General features: G+C 43.7%; 1 protein-coding gene and 1 long non-coding RNA gene across 5 annotated transcripts in view; both read left to right on the forward strand.

The window, feature by feature from the left end:
* Positions 1-17,243, forward strand: part of LOC119479299 (glutamate receptor ionotropic, delta-1-like) — a 555,378-nt gene that overhangs the window by 126,778 nt on the left and 411,357 nt on the right. The window lies entirely within an intron of this gene.
* On the forward strand, positions 1,025-13,239 carry LOC119479301. The gene is made up of 3 exons (XR_005204658.1): positions 1,025-1,036; positions 12,456-12,458; positions 13,040-13,239. It is a non-coding gene; the product is annotated as an uncharacterized LOC119479301 (long non-coding RNA).

The raw sequence follows: 17,243 nt of genomic DNA on the forward strand, positions 1-17,243 counted from the left end.
GAAATAGACTCTGTCGAGTTTGCTGGGGGGAGAAATAATAGCTGATCTGACATCTCTGCACCTTCCACCTCGGATTCTAAGAGGTGACACGTTTCTAATGCAACAACCCACTTTCAACTTCTATTTGATTTGGTTTCAGTAGAGAGCTGAGTGTCTCGTCGTGGCCTAAATGATTAATCCATCTCATCATCAGAGGACGGAAAATGAGGGGAAAGAAGAAGATTCTCAAATCAAAGTTTTACATTTCTTTTAGATAGAAAAGAGACTCTGAAATAACAGCAGTTTTGTGCACCTGTAATGTTCTCTTTACTTTGATAATAATCAGAGTTAGAGCTCAGCTGATCTGTATATATTCACCTATATCAGCTATGTCTGTTTCTGCAAATATGTCAACTCGTGACGAACAACAAATGTCACTTAACCAACATGTTTGTGATGAAGATGGGAACTTTTAATTGTGAGTTATTCAAAGCTGCAGTGAGGAGAAATGGAGCAAATATGATTACAAAAAAAAGTTAGATTTATAAAACGGTCACTATATCCTGACAGTAGTGCATGAGACCACCTCCGATGTCCTCCGGTGCTCCTAAAGGCATCTGTAAGATTTCACGGACCGGAGATCAAACTCCGATCAACCGGTCAAACTAGGCAGCGCTGATCAAATATGAATCAATATTCTGTTACTGTAATGCCTATTTCTCTCCTCACATGTTCTCAGAAACATCTTGTAGTGTACTGTTTAGCTGTAAAATGAGAAAGTTTGCAGCCATGTTGAGATCAAGTTGAGGAAATACCAAGCACCGCCCACCAGCCGGAGCACGGCCAATAGGAACGCTCTCTCTCTCTGAACTGACCTGTGATTGGTCAAAGTCTCCCGTCACGGGCTAGATTTATTTAAAGCCTGAAAACAGAGCCATGAGGAGGAGCAGAAGTCTCTCTCAGAACACTTGAATTACAATATGCTGAAAGGTTATTATGGATTTTTTGCACAATAATTGCAAAACTATCCTGACTACAGCAGCTTTAACTGTGTGTTGTGATAGCTGGCAGCTCAAGTTGTCATAGCAACAATGAAATAAGCGCTCAATAAAGTTTGTTCTATTTAATTGACACATTAAAATAAAGCACCTCTACAGTATTTGTTCATCTTCACCTGAACATTAAGGGTCAGTTCTGTCGTAAAAAATCCAATCCAGTAGAATAAGCTGTCATTTCTGAATCTCTGCTTCTCACCTCGTCCTCATCTCCTGACCTTTTCTTCTTCTATTTCCTCTCCTCACTTTCAATCTCCCCGCTTCCCTCCCTCCTCCACCTCTGACCTCCTCTGTGAGCCTCCCTCTCTTCTCCCTGGCAGGGCCACCTGTTTGAAGCTCATAAATAACCCAACAAAAGGATAAAAGGCCAGATAAATAATGAAGCAGAGTCGAGGCGCTGGCCTTTAACACTTCCACCGCTCCTCTGCTGACAGTTGTAGCTGAGGATAGAGCTTCGTTACAGCCCCTCTGTCCAGCTCTGCAGAGAACAGGACTGCTTATGCATTTAAATGACCTAGAAAGAAAGCCGGTTTTGTTTTTTTCTTCCTTTTCCTCTTTATTTTAACAGTAGCATGAAAAAAGGCGGCGGTTACGTAAGCACGGAGGGCAAGAGGTATCCGAAAGATCTCCACGAGAGACCAAAATAACCTGCTTTAACTTCCCTGCTGTCATCTGGAAGAAGAGAGAGTCGGTATTTTAACGCTCTTTTGAGGAAGTAAAAAACAAGAAAAGGGTGGGGGTGAAAGAAGTAGGTCGTTTTGAGTTTTCTTTTATCACTTTTTTTTTTTTTTTTAAATGTAGAACGGCACAAAGGAGCGCAGAGGAACTAAAAGTGTTGTGATTTTGATCTGCAGATGAAAAAGGAAGACGTCACGATGCCTCGCGGTCAGCTCGTCTCCACGCTCCCGCCGACATGAAAGCGCAGATCATTCAAACACGATCAGTGTGTTTTATATATAGAAGCTCAGCAAAACACACAGGAGGGGGAGGTGAGGGGGAGGTGGGGGGTGAGAGAGACGTTCTCAGTCAAACACTCACGATGGATGACAACTGATTCAATTATTTAGCAAAGAAGTTCATTTTTAGGTTGGTGGAGATTGTTAAAACCAAAGTTTGTAATAGTAATAGCAGTAGTTGTGGTGCAGTAGTATTCAGTCGTAGTTTAGGTGATTCATATGAATGAGGGGCTGCAGGGCTAAAGTCTGTCTGAGTGCAGAAATGTGACCTTTTCCCACCGGACAACGACAAACACCCACTAACATCTGGCTCTCGTCTTCAGTGGGAAAGGTTACAATCTGCATTAATACCAACGGAGACGTGACTCTGCAGCCGTCACGGCTTATTTATCAGCTGCAGCTCCGATCGCCAGTGATGGAAACACCCGAGTGGACGCGCTCATTTTCGCCCCTCCTGATGTGCGTTGAAGTGGACATATAATAACATACTATTAATATGTTCTCCTCAAAGCAACCGGACTCCGTTGAAAGAAACAGTAATGTTACCTCGATATATAAAACCGTCTTTCCACCGTCCCGACAACGAGCAGCTCTGGTTTGAGAGCGTGAAAGAGAGACTGAATGCTTCTGGCTGTTGTTACCGTACGAACTTCAGACAGCAGTAAACCAGGATGAACTTTATTCATATGTAATGACTCGGTCAATAGTTCTCTCTCTACAGTAGGCTATGTGAAGACATGTGGATGTTCATGGTGGCAGTTCAAGCACACATATTTGGAGATTGTGAATTTCTGCACAGCCTCGCCTTCGGGAAAAAGTGCAGCCGTACCCGAGATTAGTCTCCAGCATCCGACGCAGCTCCTTCCTTTAATATCCTGCTATTAGCTTCAGTGGATGTTGAATTGCTTGCTAGAAGCTATCTAGCATTTTTAAGATCGAATTGGTACAAATCAACCTTTATTAATGTAACACTAAGCAGTTCTTTAAGTAGCTACGTGGGCGTTCCTGTTCGATGTACAGTCCAGTTTGATGTCAAGTGGGCCGGATCAGTAAAACCACTGCATAGTAACCTATAGATAACAACACCTCAACATTTTCCCATCCTGTTAGTGTAAAGAAGTACACGTACATCCTGAAAACGTCCACAATTAATGAAAAACCCACCCCCAAAATAAGAATAAATATATTTTATTGCAAAATTGGAATTAATGATTAATTCTGACTTTAAAAAGTTTGACTTAATATCAATAAGTTTGGCTTACTATGTCAAAATCTTTACTTTTTTAACTTAAAATCTGGACTTAATTCCTTTAGAAAAGTCATAAATGTGACACCCCTGACGTAAACCAATGATCCCGCAGCTGCTATCAGACTCTACTGGACAAAACAGAAAGGCCAGTGCAACGTCACCGGCATACTCGCAATAGGAAAGTAGTCTGATCACCTATTTTTAGCAGGTTTGTTTAAATGCACTATTTCTGGTGGGACAGGGGTATAACTGACATGACCGCTCTGGTTCGGCTTCGTCTGGAGATAAAGAGGCAGCATAAGAGCTCAGCGTTGGATGTTTGAGCATTTCCATATCATCAACGTTCCACTCTGTTTATATCAGATGCATATAGTGCATGTGTCTCTACTTAAGCACATCAAGTAGTGGTGTTTCATGCGCTGGTTAACTTCACATTCATCAACTTTCAGTCTAGTTCCCGTTCTCCTTCACATCCGTCCGCAGAGCAGAGAGCAGATACAGCCGAGTGACGGCGGCAGCGTCTGTCAGGTGTTTAAAGGTGGAGACAGATCACTCTTTAGGGAGCAGAGCTTTGGCTCTTCTACTTTATATTTTATATCTAAATGTAAAAGACATATTCACGGGTGGATTACCACAGCAGAGGGATTAGGACACTGGCCAAAAACAAAAACATCTTCTCCAATCAGTGCTGGTTGTTCTAATCTACAGTCTGTAATCCATCATGCTGCTCATCTCCTCACAGCAGCCGGATGTGTTTTAACTAATTATTTATTTAGCCAGCGTCTCTGGTGGAGCTGGAGCTAAATAAAGCAGCATGGCGTTATATTTGTTCATTTGTTGTTGAACATCAGGACTGAAAGAAACATACTGAAGCCACACTGCAGAGGTGTTTCTGTTATTTTGTCCACCTCTGAGCACACATGGGCAGAGGTCGGGTATTCTGCCAGAGGGTTACTGTTGTTATCAGCTGCTGTGATCAGGTTATCAAAGTCCTCTGCAGATGGCCAGGGGACCATAAATCTGACACTGTCACACACTCACACTGCCTCTACGTGTGTGTGTGTGTGTGTGTGTGTGTGTGTGTGTGTGTTGGCCTGCAGTTAGTGGTGAGGGGATTAAACAGAATTTTTATCTTTGATGTGGATTAGACGGAGCCCAGGATCATGATTAATTTGATGCTGGGAGATTGCATGCCGGAGCATGTTGCAGTGTTAAGAGTGGTGTGTGTGTGTGTGTGTGGCGACCTCCTCTATATGTGATTGTTTGTCCCCTTCGTGTCATTTATTATCAAATGCCAATCAGCCCTGTGTTACTGTACATACAGTAGATGACTAGAACAGCGTGAGAGTGGGTGAGCAGGGGTAGATACCTTCACACTGCCCCCTGGTGACTCATATGAAGCTGTAGACCTGAATACTGTGGGATTAATCACACTTTATTTAAAGATGGAATCAAATAACGTGGGATTATTATCATCCTCTATTGTATCAACAGCGTCTGCACGTCTCAGGCTGCAACTAAAGATTATTCCCTTTATCAGTCTCAAGTCTAACAAATGTCTAAATTGAATGTTAAATGCCACTCACAAATTTAAAAAACCCAAGGCGACATCTTCAAATTGCTTTCCCTACCATCACCTATGTGGTGCGTTTAGATAAAACAGGAAGCAGGAGTATCGCTTTGACTGCAGGGATGTTCATGCGTTGGACAAAAAAAAGTCTCAAGAAAAGATAGTTTGCATCTTTCTATTGATCCCATCCACGGACTGTATATGAGAAGTGGACGTAGTCACCAGGACGTCACCCATTGGTCGGTGGACTACGATTTTGAAGCCTTGAGTTCGGCATTTAGTCCGTCACCATCTTGGTTTTTGCAACCAGAAGTGAGACGAGAGGGTGGAGCTTAGTACAACCGAATGCTGAATAAAACATTTTTAGGCAACCAACATGTTAATATTAACTTCCATGAACAGAAAACACACTGTCAAAGGGTTAAAGTTGTACGATGAAAACACTGTCCGTGTTTTCATCGTACAACTGACAAGCAACCTGTCAATCACAAGCTAGCCCCGCCCTAAAGCATCCCCTGCTTTATGGTCTATCTGGCTCTAAATGGGACCATCATTTACTAAATGAACATCTTGCTGTATTGAAGAAGACTTGAAGCTAGAGATTGAGACCATAAACTCATGTTTACAATGTTTACTGAGGTAATAAATCAAGAGAGAAGTAGACTCATTTTCTCACAGACTTCTATACAACCAGAGGAGTCGCCCCCTGCTGGCTGGTAGACAGAATGCAGGTTTAAGACACTTCAGCGTTGGCTTCACTTCTCAGACCCGGAGACTTCAGTCTGATCCCTCCAGTGTTTCAATTCGCTCAGCGTTCAGTCAAAACACTCAGCAGGCTGATATCAGATTGCACCTGTACATTGTTCTCTGTCTGTATAAAGGGAGGCAGACAGTGTTTCACATCAACAGCTGCACTTTGATGATGACGGCATTAATCAGATGCTCCATAGGTTGGAACAACAGTAAGCATGTGTGAACCAAGACCAGCAGGGGATTGTGGGAGAGACGACTCAGACTGAAACCAAACAAGTGTGAAACGACGTGAAAACAAGTCTAAATCACAAAATACTGTCGTCTTTAGTCCACAGAACGAAGAGGGTCCTCACAGTGACACCAACACACACACACACACACACACACACAGAGAGCGTGTCGTCCACTTCATCACGAGATGAGGACTGATCTGGTGTCAGCTCAGTTACAGTTTACAGGCGAACGCTGACAGACTGCTGATGGTGGGGCTTCCAAAACATGCCAACACAGCACTCCGTGTGTGTGTGTGTGTGTGTGTGGTGCTATAGTTCCTGGGTTTCTGCATTGTTTCCTTCTCTTCGTGTCAGCCAGCCATCAAACATCTGTCTCCCTTCTCATCCTCCTCTGTGTGTTTGTTTACTGTCACTACCACGATAACGATAAGAGGAAGTGACATCACAGATCACAGTGATATGAACTATCTACAGTGGCTGTATTTGAAACCGCCTACTACGTACTACTGATGAACGCACTATGCAGTATGTACTGTATACTGTATTTTGTATTTAGCAGTATGCTAGACCAGGCTTCAGCCTTTAAACCTGCTCTTAAAGCACTGGACAAAACAACAAACTCGTAACACTATTACAATACAACTTTGATTTAGTTGTTTATGTTCTGTTAGTTTACTTTATAAGATACTGCAGGTTTAAACTATTAATTCTAACAGCTCATAATGAAGTCAGACAAACAGGATCATCAACGAGGGGAGACGGGAAATATAAAATATTCATCCACAACATTTACTCAAACTGCTTTTTCAGTCAAACACAGTGGACTGATCTCCCTCAGATATTAGATAGATGTAATGTTAAGAAGGGTCATGTTGTCTCAGCAGGTATCTCTGCTCCGTCAGAGGCTGCTCTTTCTCTCTCCTCTTCTCTCTCCTCTTTCCTCTTCCCTCTCCTCTTCTCTCTCCTCTCCTCTTTCCTCTTCTCTCTCCTCTTCTCTCTCCTCTCCTTTTTCCTCTTCTCTCTCCTCTTCTCTCTCTCTCTTCTCTCTCCTCTTCTCTCTCCTCTCCTCTTTCCTCTTCTCTCTCCTCTTCTCTCTCCTCTCCTCTTTCCTCTTCCCTCTCCTCTTCTCTCTCCTCTTCTCTCTCCTCTCCTCTCTCCTCTTCTCTTTCCTCTTCTCTCTCCTCTTCTCTCTCCTCTCCTCTCTCCTCTTCTCTTTCCTCTCCCCTCTCCTCTTCTCTCTCCTCTTCTCTCTCCTCTCCTCTCTCCTCTTCTCTCTCCGCTTCTCTCTCCTCTTCTCTCTCTCTCTTCTCTCTCCTCTTCTCTCTCCTCTCCTCTTTCCTCTTCCCTCTCCTCTTCTCTCTCCTCTTCTCTCTCCTCTCCTCTCTCCTCTTCTCTCTCCTCTTCTCTCTCCTCTCCTCTCTCCTCTTCTCTCTCCTCTTCTCTCTCCTCTTCTCTCTCCTCTCCTCTTTCCTCTTCCCTCTCCTCTTCTCTCTCCTCTTCTCTCTCCTCTCCTCTCTCCTCTTCTCTCTCCTCTTCTCTCTCCTCTTCTCTCTCCTCCTCTTCTCTCTCCTCTTCTCTCTCCTCTTCCCTCTCCTCTTCCCTCTCCTTTCCTCTTCCCTCTCCTCTTCCCTCTCCTCTCTCCTCTTCTCTCTCCGCTTCTCTCTCCTCTCCTCTTTCCTCTTCCCTCTCCTCTTCTCTCTCCTCTTCTCTCTCCTCTCCTCTCTCCTCTTCTCTCTCCTCTTCTCTCTCCTCTTCTCTCTCCTCCTCTTCTCTCTCCTCTTCTCTCTCCTCTTCCCTCTCCTCTTCCCTCTCCTTTCCTCTTCCCTCTCCTCTTCCCTCTCCTCTTCCCTCTCTCTGTAGCCGGTCTGTGAGTGTCACTTGCCGGCTAGCAAGCTCTTTGTGGATCTCCTAAACTCTGAAATTGTCGCAGCAAATGTTGGATTTGCCATCTAATGTCGTAAACCTGCCAATATTCTAAATCTACACGGTTGATTTCTCTCCTCAAAAATGTTCAGAAGTGAATTTAGTGACGAAAAATGTAAAAAACAAGCCGTTTTTGTCTTCTGTTGTTGTAATTGTAGCCCGTAGCGTTCCAGCGCTTTGCATTGTGGGATACAGTAGGCGAAGTAGACTGGTCCGATGCATACTGTATATTTTGCTTTTGTTCACATACTGCATACTACATGCTACATGTTGGCTAAATGATTCATACTACTAGTATAGTAGGAGGTTTAGAATACAACCAGTGTTAGCATGGATCATCATATGCTGAAGTGTTAGCATGGAGCAGCACTGCCAGTCTTTATCACTACATTTTAGTTATTTGATGTATTTCCTTCTACAGCTCTCCATCCGACTCTCTAATATTCCTGTTATCACCTTCATCTCCTCCCCTCCCTCGCTTCCTCCTCATCCGTCAGCTGGGGCGAGAGGTCTCCAGTCTCCTCCGATATCAAAGCTTCATCCTCCTCATCAGCAGACAAATGAGTGGAGAGGAGGAGGAGGAGGGGAGATGGAGGAGAGGGTCGGGTAAACACGGCGATCGCAGACCAAGAAGAGATTGAAATGCAGATGAGAAAGCCGGCCGGCGGGCGGACGGGCGGGCGGGAGGACGGGAGGCTACGCTCGTTGTTTACGAGTATTAATACATTCATGACTATCAATCCAAAAAGATGCATCAATTTAGAGAATTTACTTCTGAGATGAGAAAAGCAACATCGGAATAAAGTCACACCTGTGCTTCTAAGATGTTGATGGACGGCATGAAATTAATATTTAGATTCTTTGATATTAAGTGACAAACCTAAGATAAAAATACAGATAAAAAAAGCTCCTATACGTCTGCTGCAGACTGACAATGGAGAATCAGAAACTGTGATTTTACTGAATATGAGACATTAAGGATCCTCGTGGGGAAACTAAACGAGCAACAGAACGAGCGTTTCAGCTATAAACAGTTTGAGCGGCGTCAACACTCGATTGTGTGAAGTGGAATCGTTTTAATAATCTCGTACTGTGTCTAAACATGTCCCACATCTTCAATCACATTTTCTAATCTGACTGCGTTGTCTTATCCAAACGTACGAGCACTGAGAGAGTCTTTCATGATATGTCCCCTTTAACATAAAGTGTTTAAAAGTAAAGTCTCAGTGTGACTCCAGTTGCTAATTACAAGTGACTATTTAACTAATCCACACTGTGTGCTCACTGTGTGCATACATCAGCATACTGTAACTGCTTTAACTGTTCATCTGATCAAAAAGCAGTATATGATCCGTGACGGCGCTCTCGGCTCCGCTCGCAGCACGTCTCTGAATAAAAGCCGAACAATAAAACGAAGCAAACAAACGGAGAGAGAGAGAACTCAATTAAGGAGCCAGACTGACTCAGCACAATGAAGAGACGCCACGCCGGCCTCCGTGCAAAAGAAACGAACATCATGATTACGGCGTAATGAGAGCAATAACTGCTTATCTCTCCCGCTGTACGTTCAGAAAGCTGGCCCTCTCTCTGCTCACAGGTTCCATACGGATTCATGAATGCATCCTTTATGGGACATCTGAAGGATTTTATTCACCTTCTCTACATGAAAGGATTTCAATTCACTTCACATTCAGTGGTTTGTTTCTATTCCTATTGAATTATTTTACAGAAGCAAGTGTGTAATTTAGGAAAGTCTTTTAGTCAGGGAAGAAAGAGGACGAGGATGGAGATAAAGAAAGACCTCTTAAACACCTCCATCCTCTTGATGTTTTCTTCCAGTTAAAGCTCAGGGACCAGAAACCCTTCTCCCTGCATACATTTGCCCTATTCAGTGATAAGCCGGTGTCAGTGTCTGCCTTACAAACTGCATTTCCAAATTCATTCATTCCACAGAAATATTTTTTGTTCAGATTCAGCGTTTCAGTACGAGCGTGACAAATTCAAATTTATGCAATTCAAATTCAATCTCTGCCGGCACTGATCTCCCTCTGAACAAATCTGTGGCTCAGTGTGTGTGTGTGTGTGTGTGTGTGTGTTTGATGAGGTTCGGTCTGACCGGGTCGAGTCTGTCTCTGATTCACCTCGTACATCAGAGCCGACTCGTGCTGCTGACGGCCTGATGTAGCCCCAGTAGCAGCAGCAGCAGCAGCAGCAGCAGAGAGGAATCCATGTCAACCTTATTACTGAACCTCATGAATCCTCATGAATCTTTCATTAGAGCCGCCGCGCTATTAGAGACAGACAGAGACTCAGATACTGTATATGCACATATTTATTCAGTTCTATATGTCCATATTTACCTCTTGTTATGGTTGAACCTCTCCTGCATTATGATAGTTTGACGGTGTTGCTGATGGCACTCAAGAGTCAGAGAGGAGATGAATGGTCCCGTTATAGAAACTAGAGCTCACCCAGCTGCCAAGAGGCCAAGACAATTGTTCTTTTTAAGATTTCCAAATAGATTTTTTTAATGCCAGAATCGATATATTTGGTTCATCGGAGTCTATGTGGAGGTAGAAGGAAGCTACCGCTTTTATTGTGGTAGTCTGAGTAACGTGACGTCATATCTGTTCCGTATCCGTCAACCAAAACAAACCTCAGAGAGTCTAAAGCGTTGGAGGGTCAGCGTGGATACGACCTGCACCCTCCCATGTTAAATCCAGCGTGGTAAACACTACACATCCAGTAAAGGATGGAAACACTTTGGGTTTCACACATTGACAGGAAAAGCAGAGCTAGACAGAGCAGAGCTAAAGCTGCATGCTAACTCTGTCACGGACAGGAAACGTTATCATATCGTAACGTTGCGGTCGAGCCGGCTGTCGCTCTCACTCATACCGCTGTGAAAGTAAACGTTGACTCATTCGTCACATAACTTCCATACATAAATGACGCTATTTGTGGCGTAACTTAACCATCTTTTCCTAAACATAAGTGGTTTTGTTGCCAAATCCTAACCAAGTTGTTTCCTGTGAAGGCGGAAGTTTATTTTGGAAAGACTGGAGTGGAAATTGACCCTGGACATTCGTAGAGAAATGCACGACAAATGAAAGATATCATACGAACCGTTGCATGAGGATACGTTGCAGCATCTCACATGTGGTGAATTCACACGCTGTTTTTCTCTACGGGATCGGATACCGTCACGTCTTTGAGATCCTGCAAACTAATAAACAGCAATTTGAATTCAAAGTTTCTAATTTTGTGCATCATTAAATGCCTAGTTGTGCTTATAAATGCTCGAGCTGTGTCGGAAATCAGAAACGTTTCATGTTGACGAGGAAATACTGCAACAAAGGTCAAATACAAGAATGTGTCAAAAATGTTCTCCACATTTAAAAATACCATGAACAAAAATACCGTTTGGTACGGAGCATAATGTGTCCGTATTGTCTCGTACTGACACCTGTCAAGTACTGAAAAGACAGGTATTGTGTTGGCACTAGTATAAAGACGAACATCCAGCCCTAATTAACACTGACTTGTACGGAGGCTGCAGGAAGACTCATGAATAGAGTCTTAAAGTTAATTTCACCAACAGTTTTCCCTGTTTATCTCGTAGCACAACAGAGCCGTCAAACATCCTGGAATATATCGTAAATAAAACATGTCTTTTTTACAACCTGCTGTGTTTTGTGCTGATGCACCTTTGAGCAGGTTCCCATTAAGGTTTTATGTCCAAGAGTTGGCACATTTAAATAGAGCCGAATGGATGTCTTTGTTTTCGTCTCCAGACAGCATGAAATATGGCCACGACAGCTGACGGCGATGATAAAAAGTTTCCCAATACCAATCAATTCTGTCCTTGTTTTCCCCGGGAATCATTTTATTCACTTTATTCACTTCAGCTCCAGCTGATGGAAACATTTGTTTTTTTTTCTTTTTCAACTTTTTACAACATTTCCAAAAAAAGTTTTTGTCGAACCGTCCCCGACAGTTTTGATGGAGGAGACACAGATTGGGACGGACAAACTCTCTTCCTCATTCTGCGACGGCGAGACGTCAGCGCTGAGCCTCGGACGCCCCTCATCAATATTTATGAATGCGTGTTTTGGATGCAGCATTTAAAGTGCCGTCTACACAGCACTTAACCGCAGCATCATTATACAGAAGCCGTCGCCTCGCCACGCTCTCCTGTATTAAAACAGTCGATAATAAAAAAGAGCAGCTATCAGCTATTAGCCTAAGTGACCCAAATGGCATTTCAAGTGGGACGCTTAGAGCCCGCCATTTTCCTCTGCAGTCATCTGGTGTCTGGTAAGGTTATACCCTCCACAATCTCCCATGGTGCATCTTGATTTTCTTCTTCTATTTGAAAGGCATCAGTTTAATGTTGAAATGAAACAGACAGTAAACAAGATTAAGAAGGACGGACGTATTAAATGTGTTTAAGGCAGCTTTAATGCGTCTCTTCAAAGACATCTAATCTCTTCTTCTCTTGATTTCTTTTCTGCTTTTGTTCCTCATAAGATTGTCGTGACTCCCCCTCTCTCTCCCTCTCTCCTTCCCATCTCTCCGCCTCTTTCCCTCTCTCTCCCTCTCTCCCTCTCTCTCCTTCCCCTCCGTCTCTTTTCTTTTCTGCCTCACCAAAGTCGTGACTTCTCCTTCACTTTGGTGCCGTTCCCACAGGGCTAGCCTGAGCCAAACCAAGTGTTGCTGTGTTAAAAATACTCCGAGTGAGTGGCTGACGAGGTTCAGTGTCTCGGATAGGAAATGTGCAAGGTCATGACTTTTCATTTTATCACGTCCTTGATGAAAAATCTCTTCAAATCCATTCCTCTCCACCTCGACCACGGTAGCTTTTCAAAATCAGCTCATTTTCTCTGTTTTTTATGACTGTAAACTAAATAAATTCTAACTTACTAATATTTCAGAGTCGTGGTCGGGGCCATAGATTCTAACTTACTGATATTTCAGAGTCGTGGTCGGGGCCATAGATTGTAACTTACTGATATTTCAGAGCTGTGGTCGGGGCCATAGATTGTAACTTACTGATATTTCAGAGCCGTGGTCGGGGCCATAGATTGTAACTTACTGATATTTCAGATTCGTGGTCGGGGCCATAGATTGTGACTTACTGATATTTCAGAGTCGTGGTCGGGGCCATAGATTGTAACTAACTGATATTTCAGAGCCGTGGTCGGGGCCATAGATTGTAACTCACTGATATTTCAGAGTCGTGGTCGGGGCCATAGATTCTAACTTACTGGTGTTTCAGAGTCGTGGTCGGGGCCATAGATTCTGACTTACCGATATTTCAGAGTCGTGGTCGGGGCCATAGATTGTAACTAACTGATATTTCAGAGCCGTGGTCCAGGCCATAGATTGTAACTCACTGATGTTTCAGAGCCGTGGTCGGGGCCATAGATTCTGACTTACTGATATTTCAGAGCCGTGGTCGGGGCCATAGATTGTAACTTACTGATATTTCAGAGCCGTGGTCGGGGCCATAGATTGTAACTTACTGATATTTCAGAGCCATGGTCGGGGCCATAGATTCTAACTTACTGATGTTTCAGAGCCGTGGTCGGGGCCATAGATTCTAACTTACTGATATTTCAGAGCCGTGGTCGGGCCTATAGATTCTGACTTACTGATATTTCAGAGCCGTGGTCGGGCCCATAGATTCTAACTTACTGATGTTTCAGAGTCGTGGTCGGGGCCATAGATTGTAACTCACTGATATTTCAGAGCCGTGGTCGGGGCCATAGATTGTGACTTACTGATATTTCAGAGCCGTGGTCGGGGCCATAGATTGTGACTTACTGATATTTCAGAGCCGTGGTCGGGGCCATAGATTGTGACTTACTGATATTTCAGAGCCGTGGTCGGGCCCATAGATTCTGACTTACTGATATTTCAGAGCCGTGGTCGGGGCCATAGATTGTGACTTGTTGATATTATTTACTGATGGCATCCACCCTCAAATCTACTCCTTTTTGCAGCCCCATACTGAATGACTGATTCTTCTACTCAGTGAATCGGTAGTATTCAGGTTAAACTTACTGCTGTTGTCCCTTTTTTATGAAAAAACAACCCCAGAATTCAACAGTTTAAGCAGAGAAGCAGCTGACGGAGCCCTTCCACCATCACAGGACAGTAACACTCTCCACTGAGCTCATGTTAGGCCTGAAGCACTCTGAGGCTTCTCATTGTTTTATGAATACCATTTGCTTCCCTCTCACTGAAGCAAATTACAATATCAAACTGTTAACTTGACCTGTAGTCTGAGAAATTTACCGGGTGTGTCAGTGTCTAAATCTTAAATCTGTGACAGCAGGAATAAATAAAGACGGCAGAGTCATTTTATTTAGATCATTAGGTAAGGTACAGACAAAACACACAAACACACACAGAAACAAACAGCAGCCTGAGGAGGACCCGAGCTAGTGGGTGAGAAATGAGCTTGTGAAGAGGAGGCGAGAGTCAGAGATGGAAGTCTCTCGCTTTAATAGCCGGCCTGTGTCTCCCCAGGGTGTGTGTGTGGATGTGTGTGTCTGTTAGCTACACACAGCAGCACAGCCTTATCGTGCTCGTCCAGCCGGTCGGTCCAGGCCTCGGACCGAGTGCTGCCCGAGGAGCGGAGCCCCGAGGTGGGCAGAGCTTCAGGCCGGGGCAGAGGCGGAGCAGAAGACCGAGGCAGCTTCCACACAGCACGCAATAAGACAAACCCCTTCAATGCCCTCTGCAGCCATTGTTCTCTTGTACATAAACACACGTACTGTCCAGTTTATAGCCTCTTTGCATCCCAAAGTTCACCCTTGTTGATAATTTGTAACATTAGCTCCAAACCCATCATTACTGGATGCAAACGGTACGTTCGTGTTTCTACTGCTTCTTGCACACCAACTTTTTTGTGTGATGGAGAAAAACTTTTCTTCCAGATCAGGAGCGAGGCGATGACATGAGTATGATGTTGTTTGTCAACCCGACCTGTTCCACTTCTGACTTTGTGAAATATCACCTCCACAGCCTGAGGTCACCGTAGCAACAAAAGCCGACAGAAGGACACGAACATGAAAGTCTTCTTGTCACAACAAAGATTTAGGTTTACTATTTCTCTCCGCTACCACAGTATGGAGGGAAGAAGTGAGCCGTGCTGAATCATGACACCAAGTATTAAAGCATGTGGACGCTTTATGGATTGGATGGAAATGTCGTGGGTAAAGCTGAAGCCGTGCGTTGCCCTTTAGAAAATGTTCTGTTGCCGTTGCCACGACAACAGAACTGTCACCAAGACCGCCTGCTAGCTTGTCACCTATAGTGAGGCAGCGGCGGCACTGTGGATGAAGGTCACATCCAGCTTGGGATGAAGTACGAAACAACTTCCTTTCCTTTCAATCTCAAGCCTAACCCACTGTTTTTGCTACTAAACTAAAATATGCTAAGAAATGCATTCCCTCGTCAACAAAGCCTTCCATAGACTGTATATAAAGATGGACGACGCGTCTCTACTTCCTCCCACTGTACAGAAGTGAAGCCAAAATATCTCGGATACGGGAGCTAGAGTCTGCACAGTAGTGATCGGACGTTGGAGCCACGGTTTCGCGGTCACCCGACCGAACCAATCGCGAGCCGAGCATGGCCACAGCTGGCAGTCGTGACGTCTCACCCCCTTTTAAAGCTTTTTAACTAATTAAACCCAACTTACCAGAAAAATGAACACTTGAACAAACGTCAGCGTGAGAAGAACTACCTAAAATGACAGAAACCATCTTTGGGAAAACTTTATTTGACGTTTACTTTGACTTTTAGTTTGACACATGTCCCATCCGCTAACATGGAGGTTTATGAGCTATAGTGCAGCCAGCCACCAGGGGGCGATCAAGATGTTTTGGCTTCACTTTGGGGGAGCTGTCATATCGTCTATCTTTATATACAGTCTATGGTTCTTACATTATAAATTAAGAACAAAAGGGGTGCTTAAAAGATTTTTTTTTGTTTTTATTGGATGTCAAATCACTTTGATTAAATTGTTAAATTAACTTGTTAGCGGCACAGGCTTAGACATGATCGCCAGTGTTCTATGACCTTAACACCTGGCTTAGACGTTACCACTTTAGTTCCATAACACCTTAAAAAGGGAGGAATAAAAAGTCTCCCTGTTCCAGCGCCAGTGGTACAACATGGTTGAGGTTTAGGTTACGTGGATTGCCATTGAATTAACTCTAATAAATGATGTGTTAGTTCTTATTCGTTCAAACTCGTTATATTGAAAAACGTGATGGCACCCTTGTTGAGCAGTTGTGCAAAAAGAAAATGAACTAGAACACAAAAAAGGATTTTTTTTGCGATGGAACTGAACGATCATCGGTGAATCCCAATCAGTAGCAATGAAACCATCAGTAGCAATGAAACCATCAGTAGCAATGAAACCCGGTCAAAAAGACGTATATTGTGACCTATTTGTTGTGGTTTTTGTAATGACTTGTTTTCTCTCAGCTTCAGATTTTCTAGACACTAGAAGAGGACTAGGTTTTCTTCTTTCAATTTTGCTTTTGGTCAGCTCTAAAGTCTCGGCTCGCCGCCAGTCGGCCATGGCTTTTGGAAATTATAATTGAGTTTTGGCTCAGCAGTAAAAGGAAATATTAAGAAGCAAATAGAGAGCTGGGATATAGAAAGGGAGTGTGTGTTTGTGTTGTGTGTGTGTGACACTTTGCTTTTCTCTCACCTTTTGGCCGTGGGAGCTCTCTCTCTCCTTCTCTCTCTCCTTCTCTCTCTCCGTCTCTCTTTCACGCTGTATTCTCTAATAGAAAGGAGAGGGAGAAATAAATAAACCTCTCCTTCCATGTTGGCGGCTCTCCGCACTCCTTTCTTCCTTTTCTGTGCTGCGCTCAGTCCGCCGGTTATTCCCCTCCGGGGTTCGGTGGCTGTTTTCATGGCGTCTCGGTGTGAGAGGAGAGGTCGTGATAACACTGTTCAGGTACCTGGGGCCTCAATGAAATCACTGCGGCGCAGAGACGATTAAACATTTCTCGCTTAATGGAAGAATTGCTCCACAGACCTTGAAGTTGTTTGCGAGGATTTTTACTCTACATGCTTTTTTTTTTTTCTTCCTTTTGAGGAACAGAAGCATTGAGAGCAGTTTGTGTTCTCTTGTTCTGTTTTACTGGAGACGGAGGTGATGTTACTGCCGTGTGGGTGAGAGGATGTTTCAAAAGGTTATTATTCTGTTAAACACTGAACTCAGCTCATACTTTGGACTAGATCTATCTGTATAGATGTACAGATCTAGGCTTGTCTATAGCTACATATGTCTGAGACATTATACCTGCCCCTAACAAAAACAAACCAAAGCTAAATATACTGTATAAAAAAACTGAACTAAACCTTTCTGAAGAAACTAAAACTAACTAACACACTCTGAAAACTAACTAAAAATACAAATTAAATTAAATTGAAAAATCAAAAGTAAACTAATATGAGTGAAAAATGCCCTTCACCATTTCCCTGAGCCAACGGTGA

This window comes from Sebastes umbrosus, chromosome 20 (genome assembly GCF_015220745.1).
Source record: "Sebastes umbrosus isolate fSebUmb1 chromosome 20, fSebUmb1.pri, whole genome shotgun sequence".
Taxonomy (NCBI): domain Eukaryota; kingdom Metazoa; phylum Chordata; class Actinopteri; order Perciformes; family Sebastidae; genus Sebastes; species Sebastes umbrosus.